Raw genomic sequence first — 17,738 nt, 5'->3', positions numbered from 1 at the left:
CTCTGTTTCCAAATAAAATATAAAATAGGTCTGGGAGTATAGCCCGGAGTAGAAAGCCCCTGGATTCCACCCCCAGTACCACCAAAAAAAAAGAAAAAAGAGGTGAAGCCAGTCCTAGAAAGGGCTCCTGACTCCTCAGCCAAAACCTCCTCCATGACAGCACATACATAGAGGCCCACTTGCCCTGGGACACTGCCACATGGTCTAACTGACTCCCCACACAAATGATGATGTTATGACAAGTTAATTCCCGAAAAACTGAAATAGTTTCTTAAAATTAGGTTAAGCGGGTCAGAGGTACTAGCTCCCTTTAAGTGCATGCCTACTAACTCATGACTTCAGATACAGCATATATTCTAGAAACAGGAGATGACCACTAGTTTGAATTCACTGTGATTTGGAAGTGTGTGCACCTAAATATATTTTTTAAAATTTCTGCCTAAAAGGCAAAAAAGAAAAATTACATTTATAAGCAGGAGAGAGAGAGAGAGAGAGAGAGAGAGAGAGAGAGAGAGAGAGAGAGACTGAGACATATAAATATTGTCTTAAAATTGAACCAAATATAGAATTCAGTATTTCTACCACAAGTTTCATTGTGATATGGCGAGCTTAAAGCCATCAGTAAACTTTCCAAGAACCTCTTCTGTTTTTTGAGTCTGCCAGGAACACATTTAAGATATTGGGATACATTATTTATTAACACAAAGCTTCCCTACCTTAAACATGTCTTGAAAATAAATTTTAAAAAAGAAAAATTATTAGCATTTCTCGATGCCATTAATTAGTGTTTGCCTCCTCCTTCCTCCTCCTCCTCCTCCTCCTCCTCCTCCTCCTCCCATTCCTCTTCTTCTTCTTCTTCTTCTTCTTCTTCTTCTTCTTCTTCTTCTTCTTCTTCTTCTTCTTCTTCTTCTTCTTCATTTTTTTTTTTGCAACCAAGTAACTTTATTTCCGTATTGGAGATCAAGAAATTAGATCAAAGAGCTATCCTAGCTCACATGAGATTGGGCTCAAAATAAATCTGATGTTGGTCTAAAATTTTGGTCATTGATATTAGGGTACTGTTCTGAAAGAATTCAAATGTGTACATACGTGTCCCTATTGTTTCTCTTCCTTTGTTCTTCATGGTAACCCTCAATCCTTTATTTGGTGCAGTACTATGCACAGTAAATTATACCAGAAAACATAAGTTCCAAGGTTATTTACATCTTTGAAGCAAATACTTTGTGTGATCTCCAGTGTTTAAAACTTTCTATCCCCAAACTGCTATATTAAATTTTAGTATTTTATCACTCCCATTTCTATCATAGTTTGCTAAATAATTTTAATCACTAGAACTGTATATTTTAAGTTATTCTTTTTTTAACCCTATATCTCCTCTGAGTTTTTAGCTCAATCCAAGTTTCTTAGATTACCTATATTAAAGTCTTACAAAATAGTTATATACAAGTAATCTTACTTAAATATTTTTATATGGGAATCTTGATAGAAATTAATGTTTTCATGAGAAACTATGAGAAAATATAAGCATTTTTAAATATTTAGAACTAGATAGTAAATACAAACATAAACTTAATTTTGACCTATCAAAGGTATTAATTTTTCTTCATTTTAGAAATAAAACTTTGGTTTTATAGTTGATATTATTGATCATTCTCAAGGTATTCTACAAATATTAATAAATTTCCATAGTTCTTAAAATGAGAACCATTATTCTCATAAAAAGTAAACTGAAACAGAGAATTATATTCAATAAACACATATTCATAGCTAGAAACTCCATCCAATATTAGATAACAACAACATGATCTTACTTTTTTCTTTCTTTGAGATTTAACACTAAGTACCAAGCATAAATTAAGCATACCATAGTGAATCAAGGGCTGGAAAGAATTAATTCTGCAACTAAATGCTGCGTCACCTCAATAAAGAACTAGCTCAGGCCCTGAAAGTTTCAAACTCAACTTAATTTGTTGCATTGTGTGTTATGAAGTTAACTAAAATAGCAAAAAAATAGCTTTCTTAAAATAAATATTAAAGAACTAGAAAAAGAAAAGAATCACCATGTCCCAAAATTAAATTTCTGAGCAGCAAAATTGCCACTGTCTTTGCCCAGTTTCTCTCTTCCACAGTATAATGCAACATAAAATTCCAATTCATGTTTATGTATATGCATATAAAAAGGTTTGGCCTCAAGCCCATCAGTTCATATGCCCGTGTGAATAAAAGGCAACAGAAGTCCACGTCCATTGGGCAAACTGGACAGCTTGAGCCAGAGAAGAGATAGAGTTTGTGGTAGGAGTGTTTGAAAAAGCATAAGGCATCTGCCCCATGACAGAAGTATAAAATAACTTCAAGGAGGAGCATATAGAAAAGACCCAGTCTGGAAAGACACATGGTGATTAAATGCTTATTTTGTCATGACTGATTATGAAAAAAATAAATCATGTGAGATGTTTCTGGTGGGTGAAAAAAATACAGATCCTAGAGACAAACTGATTTGAATTCTAGTCTGGATTCCAAAAATTGTTGGCTGTGTAACCCTGGCCAGGTTATGTAACCCTTCAGAGCTTCAGTGTTTTTGTCTCTGAAATGAAGAGAAATTAGCTCTTTGAAGTGTTCTGGTGTAAGAAAATGAGAATATGCAGAAGAGCCTGATAGAGAATTTGACCCAAAATACACTGTACTGAAGATCAGTTGTTTTCCTCCCTATCTTTCCTGAGTCTTACTCAAAGATCAGGGAACTCACGTGATGACTTTCCTTATACCCAGCTATTCTACTGTCTCTTAGGCAATTCATGATTTTCAGTCCCCCTTAAATCCTTGATGCACCTGTGTAAGTACATTTCCACAGTGGAGAAATTGTGAAGGTACAAGATTTGTCCTAGATAGTTCAGTTTGTTCTGATATACTAAGAAGTCTTCCATGGCCATTTCTAGTGTTGTGTGTGTTCCAACCAAACAACACTCCCTTATCTCAAAAACTATCATTGCCATCACTTGTTCTCCTTTCTTCACGCACACACACACACACACACACACACACACACACACACGGGGAAAAGGACATGACCAAAGAGAATTATCCAAAACAAGCAAACTCATTCCCTATCTTTCCAGATTCAGAACTTCTAAAACCAGCACAGGGCTTGGAGACCATGCTTAGGCCATCTAGAGATCTGACTGATTTTAAAGCATCTAGAACAAAGCTAGCAAACAAATAGAAGAGTATACATCTGCCTGGGACTGATTCAGTGGCATTGCAGTCTGAGAAGAAATATAGAAAAGAAGGAAGAAAAGAAAAAAAAGAATAAAGAGGAGAAAAAGTCAAAGGATAACTGAGGGGAAAGGAAGTCTTGTTCATGAAGTTCATTTTCTTTACAGTTGCAGGAATCATTAGGATTGATGCTGGCAAACCCAGGTCTGCACCAAAGCATGAAAATGGTATTACTCTACCACTTTGGAGAAATTGTGGCTCTGCTCCTGAGGGCAAGAGCCTTCACAAAAGCCTGGGGAACATGTCATATCAAGCTGAGCAGCCTTTCTGATCCAGCCCTACATCCCCAATCCCAGTTCCTTTCAGGTGGCCCTGGTGTAACTTGTCCCAGCAAGACTCTGTGGTGCTATATATGTATGAACAAATCTGTTTATCTCCAGGTCTCAGGGGATCACTGAACCACTTTGGGATAAAAGCTGTTGAGATAGAGTAGGGTCTCAGCTGACTGATTTATACAAAAGCTGCCTTCCATAAGAACCTGGAGCATCAAAAAAAAAATTTCTCAGGATATTCATAAACTTCACTTAACCATGGTCTTCAGAAAACTGGAGTCTGATTTAAACCATATGGTAAAATTATACATTTCTTTGGGAGGGTTTTTTTTCTTTTCCCACAGCTAACACCTTTTCCCCTCTAATGTTTTTTTTTTTTTTCTTACCAATATGCTTAAGTAAATGTTCCAATTTGGGGAGCTTTAATTTTAAATATGGTCTCCATGCATCTGCAATATACAGGTAACTACTGGGAAATAAAACATCATGGACATCCATAAAATATAACATTAGATTGCTGCAGACTAGCAAAAACTCCAAAGTGCATGCAGATGTGAGACCAGAGTCCCCTCCTTCCTTTAAATATCTTTGTCATCACATACAGAACAAATTGTTTTTACCAGAGTTAATTTTCCTGGACTCTTCTAGGCACTTTGACAGGTAGGAGAATGACGAAGAAATAAGGACTTAAAAATGGGTTCTTTCTTAGCGCAAGAAGACTAGTTCAGTATCTCCAGTATTACCACCAATGCTCTATTTGAAATATGGGACTGTATTGCCTATCCCCCACTCCTAGCTTCAACACTCCTGCCTCATTTGCACTCCACCCAAAAGCAATAAAACACATAAGGCACTAGTAGAGTTTCAAAGATATTGAGTTATATTCTTTGTTGTTGTTGTTGTTTTGGTACTGTAGGTAATATACAAAACACAAAGTATACAAAAAGACCTTAATTTTGTCCATCTCCTCAACATAGCTTAGTTTCCTAGGATATCTCTAATAGCTTCTTTAATTGAAAGAGAAGCTTTTGGAACCTTACAGGTTCAATCACTGATTAAAATGGCAAAAAAAAAAAAATCCAAATGCAGAATGGCATCATTGTGTATATGGTGTTTTGAAGGGATTTCTAAAATTTAGCTTTCATTTTACCAAAAACTATCATAATGGAAGGGAGTACTGGATACTTCCTCTTAAATGTATAATAAGCATACCACAAATCATTGAAATGTAAGTAGTTTAAACACATAGTCACATATTTTTGGGTTCTTTTGTGAAATTCTCTAGAATATTCTGCTTTGTCACAAATGGTTATGTAAGCTGATAGCTTTTAGGGTGAACAATTATGTCTAAGCCAAAATGAATTTCACAGTATATATGCCAAAATGCGATTAGTTGCAGAAAATATTAAACTAAAAGATAGAGAAATAATTATGGGGAAAAGGTTTTATGCAGATGCTTGATTTTTTTATATTTGTTTCCAAAAGATGAGATGTCATATGGTATATGCAGAAATACATTAGGTAGGCCTGTTTAAATGCAATGCATGTAAGCCTAATGAAAATTTCTCATTAAACATTACTTTTGGTGTACTAATGAAATATTTAAATAAAAGAATCAAATAAACACATATCATGTGAGGTTCTAGTTTCCTAAATATAACTTTAAATCTCTAGTGAGCTGGAAGTTTATAAATAAGTAAGTACCAAGCTGAGTCACTCCATAGAAGTCTTAGATCTATGCAACTAACCAGAATTCTCTGGCAACAGGGAAAATCTTAAGGGACAAATCAAATTTCTACCAATTCCATTTTACCTTCTCTCTAGCATGAAAAACAACATTAGTATATATTTTTTGATAAAAGAAGTAGTTTGTATTAAGGTAATATTGAGCAGATTTACATTTTTACTTCATGATCACCTATTGATAGTTTAGTTTGTCACATCATGCTGATGTAAATTTGAGCTGAATTTGACAAATTATTCAAGAGGGAAAGACGGTCTGAATTATATGCATCTTCCAGGAAGAAAAAATAAATGCAAATATCGAAATGTTTCCAAATAAACTTACTAGATTTTAGATACTTTTCATTTTATAATCATACACTTTCCCATCCAGCCTTCACTTGGATAAAGATGCACAAGTTCTATCAGAATAGGTGTTTCCTTTTGTAGCTAAGATTTATTTAAATGCCATATTTTTAAAAGAAAAGAGTCCAGGTGGCTTTTTTAAGGCCAAAAATATATTTCTTAGCATACAGATGACTTAGATACCTATGAAGTAATTTTTATGATGTGCTAAATCTGTCATATAAGTTTTAGGTTTTTGTTACGGATATATCTCTTTATTTTTAAAAATGCAACAGCATGTATGTACTCACCCAAATTTAATGTACTTGAGAATAACAATGATTTCATAGAGGCATACAAGATTTAATAAATATTGCTTCCATGGTAAATATCAACAAATATCTGTATTTTAAATGTTTGCTGAATATAATGTTTATACATTATTCTTTTCTCCTCTGACAAATGTAGAAACTAGTCTAATTTCCATACAAATCACTGGTATGTTTAAAGGACTGTCATTATAATGTTCTTTACTTAATTTCCCAGCAAAAGAAAGAAAAGAAGTAAAGAATGAAAAGGCAGGTGTTTGGAGTTCATAAATATGTGCTAAGATAATGTGATATGTAATGATATATATATATATCAATGTATTATATATGATTAAATCTTTATCATGTCCTTATTCAATGGGACTCACTCAGAAGATAATCTGTGAAAGATTAGTTCTATTTAGTAAGAACCTTCAGTTTACAAACAGAAATACATATAAAAATGGAATATTGCCTCTGAACAAATTAGGAAGGCAATCAAAATACTAAAGGGAAAAATATGACATAAAATTATCATGTCCTGCAAATGGTGGAACTCTCTATAGCAAATACATTTTTTAATTTCTCTTTTAAAAAATAATTCATTTTAAGTGACACACTGTTACTCACTAAACAGTTACTGGTTTTCTGACTAATCTTATTTGCTCATTTGGGAAACAGTTCTATAAGAGAATTATTCATTGTTCCTATGCATAAACTTTTAAAATAATTCACCACACTTGGCCAGATTATGTTTTAAGTATATACAAAAAGAAAAGCATACTAAACTTTCTCCTGCCTGCTTGTGAGAGCCTGTCAGCATTCAACTGCAAGGCCTTTAATCCAAGGCTTTAAATAATTCAGATAACAGTTGATTACTCCATTGCAAGAACTGTTGAGCCTTGCAAAATCTGAGTAACACAATATTTTCTACATAAAAAAGCCAATCTCAAATAGTAGGCATCTAAGTAAAACACATGTCTTGAGACCAAACCATGCACCCTATTTTTGTATTTCTGCAGAAACTCTGGCAAATACCAGTGTTAAGTTTACTACCAAGTGTTTCTGTGTGCGTGCTTTCATTACTAAGCCATCCAGTTAACTAGTACAGCTTAATTTGCTCAATGTATAATCCTTCATCCATACTTTTTTTTTATTTAAAATTTCCTTTGAATCCTAGCAAGTGAAATGATCAGTTATGTTACTCAGGAATCCAAAAGTGTGCACAAATGAAATTTTAAACTTAAAAGAATACTGCTTTGACATTCACTTCTATTTCTTTAGGAAAATAATTGTTTTATGTCTTTTGACAAACAAGATTCAATATCCTCTGCCTCTGTTCACTTGTAAACATCAGCTATTACAAAAGAGCTTTGCTCACTTGGTTAAATCACAACCTGAGTTACATGAAACAGACAGGGGGGAAAAAAAAGAAATATTGGCTTCTAATCCCAAAGCAAAAAGTGACAAAATTTCACCATAAAAAAGTCTAGGTGAGTCTGATGGATTAAATTCACCCAAAAAACTGATGCTTGTACCACTTTACTTTGATGTATATGAATGGCCATACATGTCTGAGCATGTGCTCACAATTATCATATAACCAGATAAATGAAAGGCACACAGCCAGGTTACAAACATCAAATAAACTCTGCAAAAATTACCAAAGTTGAGCAAAGAACCCACTGACTTTAGTGGGATGGAACATTCTGAACCATTTTGTTCCCTGAAAGAAAATCACATACTTTCCCTTCAGTCCTTATCTAAGCATAGGAATAATCAATGCATCCTCACTCTAGCAAGCATGTTTAGTCTCCTAGTACAGCCAGCCTGGAACATCGACAGGTAAAATAATGTACAGATTGCACTCAGTATCACCATATTAAGTACCGCATTTGACTACTGCTCATACCATTTGGAAACCAGTCCTCACATGATGACTGGCCTGACACCTCATCCATCAGCAGGGTGCCCAGAGCACAGTGGACAGTCTTCCTTGCGCCATCTCCAAAGTGGAGGCCCAGCTGAGAAACAGACTTCTTTTCCAATAGCAATTAGATCTTTAAGATCAGGCCTTAGCAATTTGACCTAAAGCCATCCTTCCTCGAAACAAAGTCTCCAAGCATCTTCAGAAGGAGAGGCAGGAGTAAGGCAAATGATAAATCCAGGTCTCTGTGGCCTGATTAAAAACTTTGTTGTGTCAAATAAACTTTGGCCACTGGAGGAAAGTACCCCGTGGTTGCTCTGGTTTTAGAAAGATCTGTCCAGAGCTTCTCAATCTTCTTTTCACCCCAATCTCTTTCTCCCTTCCTCTCTCTCTCTCTCTCTCTCTCTCTCTCTCTCTCTCTCTCCCTCGCTTCCCTCTTCTCTTGTTTCAAAAGGGGCCTCTGGTCAGCGCTGATTAATAAGTGTTTTTTGTTGTGAGTGTTGAATAATAGAGGATGGCCGGTGACCCAGTAAAGACTAAACCTTGCGCTGGTGTATTGTCGCAAGCTGAGAAAGGGGCTTTGGGCCCGAGACCCCAGGCACTGACCCGCACACATCCCGCGGATCGCCATTCATTCTCAGCCCACAGTCGCCCGGGCTCCCATTGTTTGCCAAGTAACAATGGAGATTTCGCAGGGAAAGTAAAGCTCTTTTCAGATTCCTCTGTGATGTTTTGCATTTAGGGAAACACCGAACTCCACTCCCCACCCCACCCCACCCCCGACATTTTCCCTCACAGCAGTTAAAGCGGTCGGTTTTTTCGGGGAAACTTGTGTGAGTTTGGCGCCGGTTCACAGAACGCCAGTGTTAGGAAGAGGCGAGGCGGGTAGAAAAAGGAGCGCCCCAGAGATTTCTTTCTTTATTTCTCTCTTTCCTTCTTCCTTTCCTTCTTTCTGTCTTTCTTTCGTGCATTTAAGGGACGGAAGCTGCCTCGAGGGGGAGGAGGTGGAAAGAAAGGGAGGAGGAAAGGAAAAAATAGCATTTCCCCGCCGCGGTTGCGGGGCTCCGCGGCCGGCCGCTCACCCGCGGGGCAGCTGCGGACCCGCAGGGCGCGGGCTGCCCAGGGCGGCGCCGCGTCTGGTCCCCGAGTCCTGCCTTCCCGCCGTCCTCGACCCTCTGCTCCCCATCCCTGGGCGACCCCCAAGCCCCAGATCCTCTGCCCTCGCGGGATGCGGGGTCGACAAAGGAGAAGCCCGAGGCCCCGCAGGCCCAGGACGCATTTCTTCTTGGCCGCTTCGCACCTGGCCTGGGGAGCCGGGGCCTGAAGATGCTTGGCGGGGGCGGGACTCGGCGGGGCCCCTGGAGCCTGGACACCTCCGGCCATCATGCCCGGGCGGCCCCGGGACCCGCGAGCAGTTGGGGTGCCCCGTGCTGGGGCTAACCGAGGGGAACGTGGTCCCCAAAGACCCCAAGGCCTCGGCTTCCCGGGACGGCGGGCCGAAGGGGGCAGGAGCTCTACGGCCAGCACTGGCCAGGTGGCCGAGGTGGGGAGGGGCGCGGGCCTGTGCGGCCCAGGCCGCGGGCGCTGGGAGGGGCGCGCTGGGGCTGCCGGAGGCCGCCCTCCCGCGCCCGCTCCAGGCTGCGCCGGCCGGCTAGGTTCCAGCTCGCCACCCGCGCCCTCCAGCCTCTCGACCACGCCCGGGCAGGAGAGAAAGAGGAGGAAAGTGAAGAAAAGTAGAAGAGGAGGAGGCGGGCAGCGAACCCAGGGCAGCTCTGGGGGAGGAGGACTCATTGTCCGGTCCCCCCAGTCCAATTGATATGCTAATCTCCTTTCTGATGCCATACAAAGAACACCTTTGCACTTTTAAAAGACTTTTGTGCCCTGGGTACAGAAGTTTATTATCCACTAATTAGCAACAACTTCTGGCAGTGAGTTGGGTTACATTTTCATAAGCTCCTAGCCAGGGTGAAGAGGTGCGGAGGGCGGTGGGAAGTTGGCGCGCAGGGCAAACCCCTAACCTGAGGCTGGAAAGCAATCTCCTCGCCGGGGCCAGAGGTGGGAGGCGGTATCCGTAACTACCGGAGTCCCGGAAAAAGCTTTGGGGTTGGGGACCTTCTCGGAGCCAACTCTGCGGTCCCCACCCGGAGTGCTGGCTGTCTACTATCTTTCGGGAGGGCTGGGGATAGGGAACTGGGGAACCAAAGTCCGGCTAAAGGTTCCAGCGCTCGCCTCTGACCCTCGCGTTTTCCTTTGCGGCCTCGAGGAAAATAGAGGTGGAAAAAATACCGCACGAGAAGAAGCTATCCTTTGGTAGGAATCGCTCCCGCAGCTTGGGCTTCCTCTTAGGGCCTCCCAAACTAAGGCTGAAATTCCAGGACCCACAAAGATGAGGCAGAAGGCATTGCCAGAGTCCAAAGAAGGGAGTGCCCGCCCAGGGTGGTCTGAAGCCGCCGCCGCACAGAGCTGACTCCGATGGCTACCCCAGCCCGGCCGGGAGCTGCGCCTTCCTGGCGGCTGTACTGAGCGCGCAGCTCCTGGCCCGGCCTCCCTCAGGCTTGGCAAGTCGTTGAAGATCTTTAAGAGTCTCACCTCCCAGGTCAATAAACTGGAAACGGATAGAATGAACTTCACAGTGAAAGATAAAGGTCAAGGGGGTGGTGTGCACTCCTAGTGCCTCCAAAAAAACAAAACAAACAAACAAAAAAAAACATTTTCGCTCCAGGCTAAAGAAACCCAGAGCAGAAGGCCTTGGTCTGGGCTCCACAGGGAAGAGAGTGTTTTGTCTTAGGTAATTCGAGCCGACAAAACCAGCACCCTAGAATTATATTACACCGGCGCACATAGGCACAAGGGTGTTCTATTTTTTAAATATCTCTTTTATTGTTGGCTTTCTGCTTTTTGCAAACGACCCCACTGGAGGCATTGCTGGATATTTAAAGCAAATGTTAAGTGGATGCTGGGCCTGCACATCCTGTTGCGGTAGCAGCTAACGCAGAGTTGGTAAGTGTTCAAGCTGACACATGCTTTTACCCTGAGCCCCAGGGCTATTTAGGGTATCAGAGCAAATACTCAGAGGTGGAGAGTGGCAAGTTCTACTGCTTCCGTCCCTTTGGATGGAAATAAATGCGGTTGTCCTCGGTCCTAGCCCTGCTGGTGTCCAAGGGCAGTGTTTCTGAACAAGCACTGTTATAACTAGAAAATACTGTACATGGGAACCGGCTGTCGACCTAACAGAATACTGCAAAAAAAAAAAAAAAACCACAAAGATAACCAAAATACTAGTCATACTGGATCACACAGGTTCCTACACCGAAATCTCCAGAGCAAGGAAAAACTTCCAAAGTCTCCTCCGCAGTTGCCTGGGGTCTGGTGAGAGAGAAGGTGGGTGGTGAGCTTTGCAAAGAGTAGGTCTCCCATTGTCACCCTCAACCCCTTCCTTGAGGAAGAACAATGGCCCGGCCTGGGTGCTCTCAGAAAGAGAAGCTGCAGGAAGACGGAGTGGCTCTTTGTGCCCCAGCCCTGTCAGAGACCCGAGCCACACACAGGCCCACCCCACCACCACTGGGCGGTGTCTGTGGGATCAGGACCCCTGGGAGACTAGCTGCAAGCTAGAAAGGCATTCGCCTTGTGGTCTAGTAAGGCCCACTCAGCCACAGGAGGAAACCCAAGGCAAATGGAGCAACCTCAGATTTCCAGAGGCTGAGGAGGGGCTGGAAACCCCAACTCTCACATAGCCACGGAGTCCCGCACCATGCCATCCCCATGTCTAACCACAGTGGATTCTGCGTACATGTGTATTTCAGATCAGGGATGTATTTATTTATTTAATTCTTCAAAATCTTCCCACACCATGAAAAGACTTAATTTCCTTCCAAGGCACAGGGTCAGTTTTAAAAGGGGAGGGAGCTCTATTTTTAAAGCAGTGAGGGACCCCAGGACTATGACCTTGATATGGAAGGGGTGATGGTGTGTCCACCGGGGCCCAAAGCCGAGACCTAGCTCCCTATCCTGGACATTCTAGGCCCTGGCTAAGACCGCCAACAAGGAGAGAGATTTATTTTCAAAGGTTACCATTAGCGGTTCATGCGCTAAAGTTGGGAATTTGGTATTTTTAAATTACGTGAATTTCATAATTTAATTATACTCCAAAAACAAATTAAAGACAGGCCTTCTACACAAATTGGAGGCTGCTAAATGCTCTTTTGTGCCTGCCGCCCTCGGGTTGTTAAGGAGGCTGCTGATGCATGAGAAGTGAGTGACTGATTTAACTCATTGGGATGCAGGAAGCGACCTGCCCTCTTTTGAAAGGGAGAGGAGAGAGAGAGAGAGAGAGAGAGAGAGAGAGAGAGAGAGAGAGAGAGAGAGAGAGAGAAGAGGGAGAGAGAAAAGAGGGAAGAGAGAGGAGGGAGAAGAGAGAAGGTGAGGGGAGAGAGAGAGAGAGAGAGAGAGAGAGAGAGAGAGAGAGAGAGAGAGAGATGCAGAGGGAGGGAGGGAGGGCAAACCCCGCTTTACTGCATTGAAAGCTTCTGAATTTCAACCAGAAAGTGGAAGGAGCCCCACACGGCAACTAGCGTCTTTCCTTGGGCTGCGTGTGCAGAGCTTAGACAATGAAAATCCCCACCCCCCTCCCCCATCCCGGCTAGGCTACAAGATTTTTGTTTTCGTTCCTTCTCAACGCTGGAAGATGTGTAAAATCAAATATATAGAGAAGTATAGGTATCTTGAGGGAAAAAAAGCACACACACGCGCGCGCGCTGAGAGGCGGATTACTCAGACCCACCCGGGCTGTAAGTACTATCTTTTTCCTGCGCTGGCTGGGCTCTGCGTCGCGGGGCGGGCAGGGAGCGTTCGCTTTGTGAATCGGGCCGCTGCTTGTGTTCTGGTGTTTTTATTCACAGGGGGTTCCCCGAAGCTCTTGCACTTTTCGCACGTGAGCCGAAGCGGCTGGCCGGTTGTGGGCGTCCTGGACCGGGCCGCGCCTGCCTGGGATGCGGCGAGTCCAGCGGGCAGGGGGCGGCGGAGGCGCCGGGCGCGGGGTCCCGCGGAGCGAACATCTTGAGAGCTACGGGCTCCAAGGTTGGCTCCTGGCACTGGAGGGAAATCAGGTCACACCGACCCCATTGCTCCTGAGCTACCCGGGCTTGGGAGAATGGATGGAGTTGGAAGGAAGGGCCTCGGGAACGCGGAGATCCCGAGACCCCCCAACATGGAACGAAGCCCCTGCAGCCCCCAGCCCCGGCCTCGGTCTCTGCGACGCAGCCTCGCCCGGGTTAGCTCACTCGCTAGCGTCGCGCCTTCGCCTTCGGTGTGTCTTTTATCTACATCTCAGTCAGAGGATTTTCTCGATACCAGGGCTAAGCAGGGGTGGGGAAAAGTGGGTTTCTCAGCGTGGCCAGGCGGTAGAAATTGTAGGTACAGGAAGGTATTTTTTGGCTTCTTGGAAATGCGCAAGAATCCCGCGGGCCCTCGCTTTCTTTGTGTGGCGGGCAGCGCCGGGCGCTTTGTGTTTCGCAAGGAGAAAATGGCGAGTCCTCCTATTGTGTTTAGGCCCTTTTCTTCCGGTACAAGAATTTCTCAAGTTCCAAATTCTTTTTGGAAAGTAGCCTTCTCCTGCCCAGAAAAGTGCGAATCGCTAAGGCTGGGCGGCCTGGTTTGGGCACCTTCCTCCGCTTAAAACTAAGAGACTGTTACCCTGCTGTTGGGGTTCTTGTATCAGAACAGAAATGCATGCGGGCCGGTGCCCTCCAAAGATCCTCGGCAGCCCTCAGGGTTTTGGAATGTGTTTGTTGATACGTGTTTAGATATGCATGCATACGATTTTGTATTGATCATCTGAAGGAGAAAATAAAAGATAAAAAAGCAATTAGGTATTTGGAGGGAGGAAAGAAATGTTTGTTTTGTTTTGTTTCCTTCTCCTTTCTTGGAGAAAACCCCAAGAGAGTTTAAATGTTACTCTTCTGGGTCAGTCTTTATTTCCCCCACGATGAAACGTTATTTTGGATAGAGGAATTATTAAGTAGCCTTAGCCACTAGAGCATATGTTCCTAAGTATAGGGTGTTAGAGATTCAATTGAATGCTCTCAGTGTGTGTGTGTGTGTGTGTGTGTGTGTGTGTGTGTGTGTGTGTGTGTGTGAGAGAGAGAGGGGGGGGGGAGAGAGAGAGGAAGGAGAGCTTGCCAGCTATCTCTATATTGCCAGTAGCTGCATATATATATATACAATGGACAGAGGGAGATGGTTGAGAGTGTTCATGTTTGCTTCTATTTTTCATTATATGTCATTTCTGTAAAATTGTATGCACTTATTAAACCATATGTAAAAGTGGACAAGGATGTCTATAAGAGAATGTCTGGTACTTTTTATAAGAGAGGGAGAAGGAGAGGCAGAGGGAGAGGGAGAGGGAGAGGGAGAGGGAAAGGGAGGGAGGGAGAGAGAGAGAGAGAGAGAGAGAGAGAGAGAGAGAGAGAGAGAGAGAGAGAAGGATTGTAGGCTGGCAAAAACTATTTCCTATTTACTAACTACAACTCTTTGGACCCTTACATGGGGTAGTAACTTTGTCATCTGAAAAATAATGAAATGCAAACTTTCTCCATCTGCTTCCTGTACTCTGGTGGCAAATGCAGAAGTAAAAAAAATAAAGGGAAGGAAGGAAGGAAGGAAGACTGGGATGAGAAAGGAAACTTAAGGCCTATGCTTCTTTCCCTCATTTGACTTCATCTTAAAATGTTGGGGAATCAAATTTGTGCAGAAGCATTGTGACTTTCATTTTGCAAAATGCACCATTAGCCATCTTCCTTTTGTGGATCAAGACCATGGACAGCGAACAAATGTTAAATCACTGAGGAAAGAGAACTCTAGTAAAAAAATTTGTGAGAGCAGAATGTAAGTTTACATTCAAAACATGTTGGGAAGCAAAAACAATGTTCCTGAATTTTAAAAGGAGATTTCTTTACAACATGGCATTTCAATTTTTTTCTATCAATTTCAAAGAAATAACATTTGCCCAGTTAAAATAAGATGACATCTAATTTTGTTAGTGGTAAATAATAAATGTAAATAAATCCATTTCAGATATGTGCTGTTTCATATAAAACCCAGAAGCAGAGTAGAAATAGAGAAATTTTTACTATTTTAGTCTGGCATTAACTGAATGACACTAGAGCAAATTAAATTGATTTTATCAGTGACTGAATTTCTAAATGCATAGAATTGGAAAAATTAAATGCCACTTTGATAGACAGGGATAATACGAATGGAGATATAATCCAACTACTTTTACCTCTGGATAGGTATTGCAGTCTATAAATGATAGTGCAATGTTGTGACCAAACATTCTTTTTTCTTTCCAAGAAAGTCAGATTTTTTATATGTATTGATTTAGTTTGGGAGGGAGGCAGGATTGGTTTGGTGTGGCTCTGGTAAGATATTAATTTATTTTGTCTTGTGCATTGTTTGATATTAATTTATTTTGTCTTGTGCATTGTTTGAATTAGACTCATTCCTTTTCAGAAATGATATTCATTAAAAACATTTTATTTGTGGGTTATATAATGCATTCAAAATTGCTCATTTAAATTTTTGGCTTTGTGTTTCTTTTGGCTTATTTCATAACCTGACTTCATTGTGACCTGTAAGGGCCTGGAAAATTATACAAAACAGTTTGGATTTAAATTTAAATGATATCAACTTAAAGTGATTTGGGGCATTATAAAGGACTTAATTCTTGGTCTTTGTCCATCCTACTTGGCTATAGGATGAAACTGCATTTATTTTAATGTGCAGTCTTCTAAAAGTAGATGCCAAGTATGTTTTGGACACACACACATTTTAGAAAACAATGCCTTCAAAGTACTTGAAAAGAATATGCAGCGACCTTTTCTGGTGTTCGGATCAGTACCATGGTGAGGTCCCAGTGGTCAGCTCTGTGGTGGACTGGGGCTCATGTTGGGACACTGAGATAGGTTTCCAGAGAGTCCTTGATGAAGGGGCTTTCGTCCAGGATGGCATTCGTGATAAGATTAAGCATAAATCTAGACCTTGGCCTGGAGAACGGATGACTGCGGGGTTGAGGAAAGAGGATGCAGATAGGCTCTGCTGCTGCTGCTGCTGCTGCTGCTGCTTGCTTGCGCACATAATTAAGAGGAGGTCGCTCATCTGGAACGTGTGCTCTGTCCAGCCTAAGGTGCTTATTTTGCTGTTACTGGGCCAACCGAGAGCGAGAGCAAACGAGTAAGAGCCCAAGAGCATAGATGGGGGTCCTAGATGAAGTGTTGAGAGGGCGGTGGGCTGTCTTCGTTTTAGGAAATGACCGAGGATGGTGACTTTGGCTTGCTTTGAGGGATCTTTAGCAATGACAGGAAGGCTGCGAGGGGAGGGCTTGAGAGGCTGGGGAGAGCGAGGTTTTAGGGGATGTCTTTGGTCCGATGTTTTGGCGCCAAGAGTAGAGGCACCGGCCACTCGCTTGCCCTTTGCGGTGCCCAGGCGCAGCTCCTGGGGGCTGCGCGCCTTCTGCAGCTCTTTGGTTTCAAGGACACAGCGAGCTGCTCCGGACTTTGGGAGCCAACATCTGTCTGACTGGTGACGTCAGCAGCCCGTGTAATCCTCTTGTGCTGAAGGCAGATGCCTTATTTGTTTGGCTGGAGCGAGCCATTAATCCCTAATTCTGGATCAGCAAGCGAGAGGGAAAGACCGGACCGCTCCGACCCACCCCCTCCCAACCCCCACCTCCCACCCTAAAGCACCTTATACCACGGAAGCCTCTCAGCCTCCTCTTTCCTCTGCGAACGCACGGAGCAGCGACGGAGAACACTTTGGTCCTCTGCAGGTTTGAGCAGGGCTAGCAGGTCTTTCTCCTGCGGATTTCTGGGGCTCTGTCTGTGCGAGTCTTTCTTCCATCGATCGTTTCGATTTTCTTACTGGGACTCACCGGACTTGCAGTTTGCAGGGTCCTAAGGCAAGGATGGGTGGGGATTGAAGGCTGCAGGTCCTCCGGCTTGCGGAGGGAGGGAGGGGGCGAGCCTGGGGGAAAGGGCCGCGGGGTGCGCGAACGTTTGGGACAGCGCGAGGGGACCATCAGAGGACGAGTTTTCACTCTTCCTGCTCCGGAAATCACTTGTCTGGATGCAGCGGTATCCGCGGAGCACAGCCCCCATCCTCCAGGCGAGGCTCTACATCCCGGACCTGTGGTCCTGGCTGCCTCGCGGTCACTCCGCCTGCGCGCTGGGAGCCCGGAGCACCGCGGGGTCCCCCGCATCTGGCTGAAGCCTGGACACCGAGGTCGCCTGCAGCCTACTGGGGTCCTATCCCCCGGCCACCCGTCCCCCGGGTGTGCTCCCCCCGTCTTCTACCTTCTCCCCACCCTCCTCCTCCTCCCTCCTGCTTTCCTCTCTAATTCTAGGATGTGATTCTGTTTTGCAGGGGCGCTCACTGGGATCTCTGCGTAAGACCGGCTCGTGACTCTCATCCTTCCTGGGACTTGGCGGGAGCGGGCACTTCCCTCGGGCCCACGGCGTATCGGGGACACCGCCAAAGAGCCGAGCCCGCCGCCTCGGCCGCTGCGCAGTGCGCTCAGCCCGCCCGCAGAGGTCAAATCCCCTCGCCCTCGCCTCTCCCGCTCGCCCTTCCTCCGCCCGGCCCCGGCCCCGGCACTTGCAGCCTCCTGAATTGCCGGGGTCTGAGGAGGCGGGTCCGCTGGGCTGCTCTGAACGAACCCCCTGAGCCCGCCCAAGACCCGAAGTCCGCGTTCCGCGGCCCGGGAAAAGCCTTAGTGAGCAGCCTTTTCTCTGCAGCAAAACCGTAACCAGACCAGATGGGCCGCCCAGCTCTCCCGGGACTAGGCAGGTGCGGTCGAGTTAATTTTTCCGCATTACAAAGAAAGATGACCCAGCCCGC

The sequence above is a fragment of the Muscardinus avellanarius genome (genome assembly GCF_963383645.1).
Source record: "Muscardinus avellanarius genome assembly, chromosome: 4".
NCBI lineage: Eukaryota > Metazoa > Chordata > Mammalia > Rodentia > Gliridae > Muscardinus > Muscardinus avellanarius.
The sequence above is the reverse complement of the archived record's forward strand: the minus strand, read 5'-3'. Positions refer to the sequence as shown.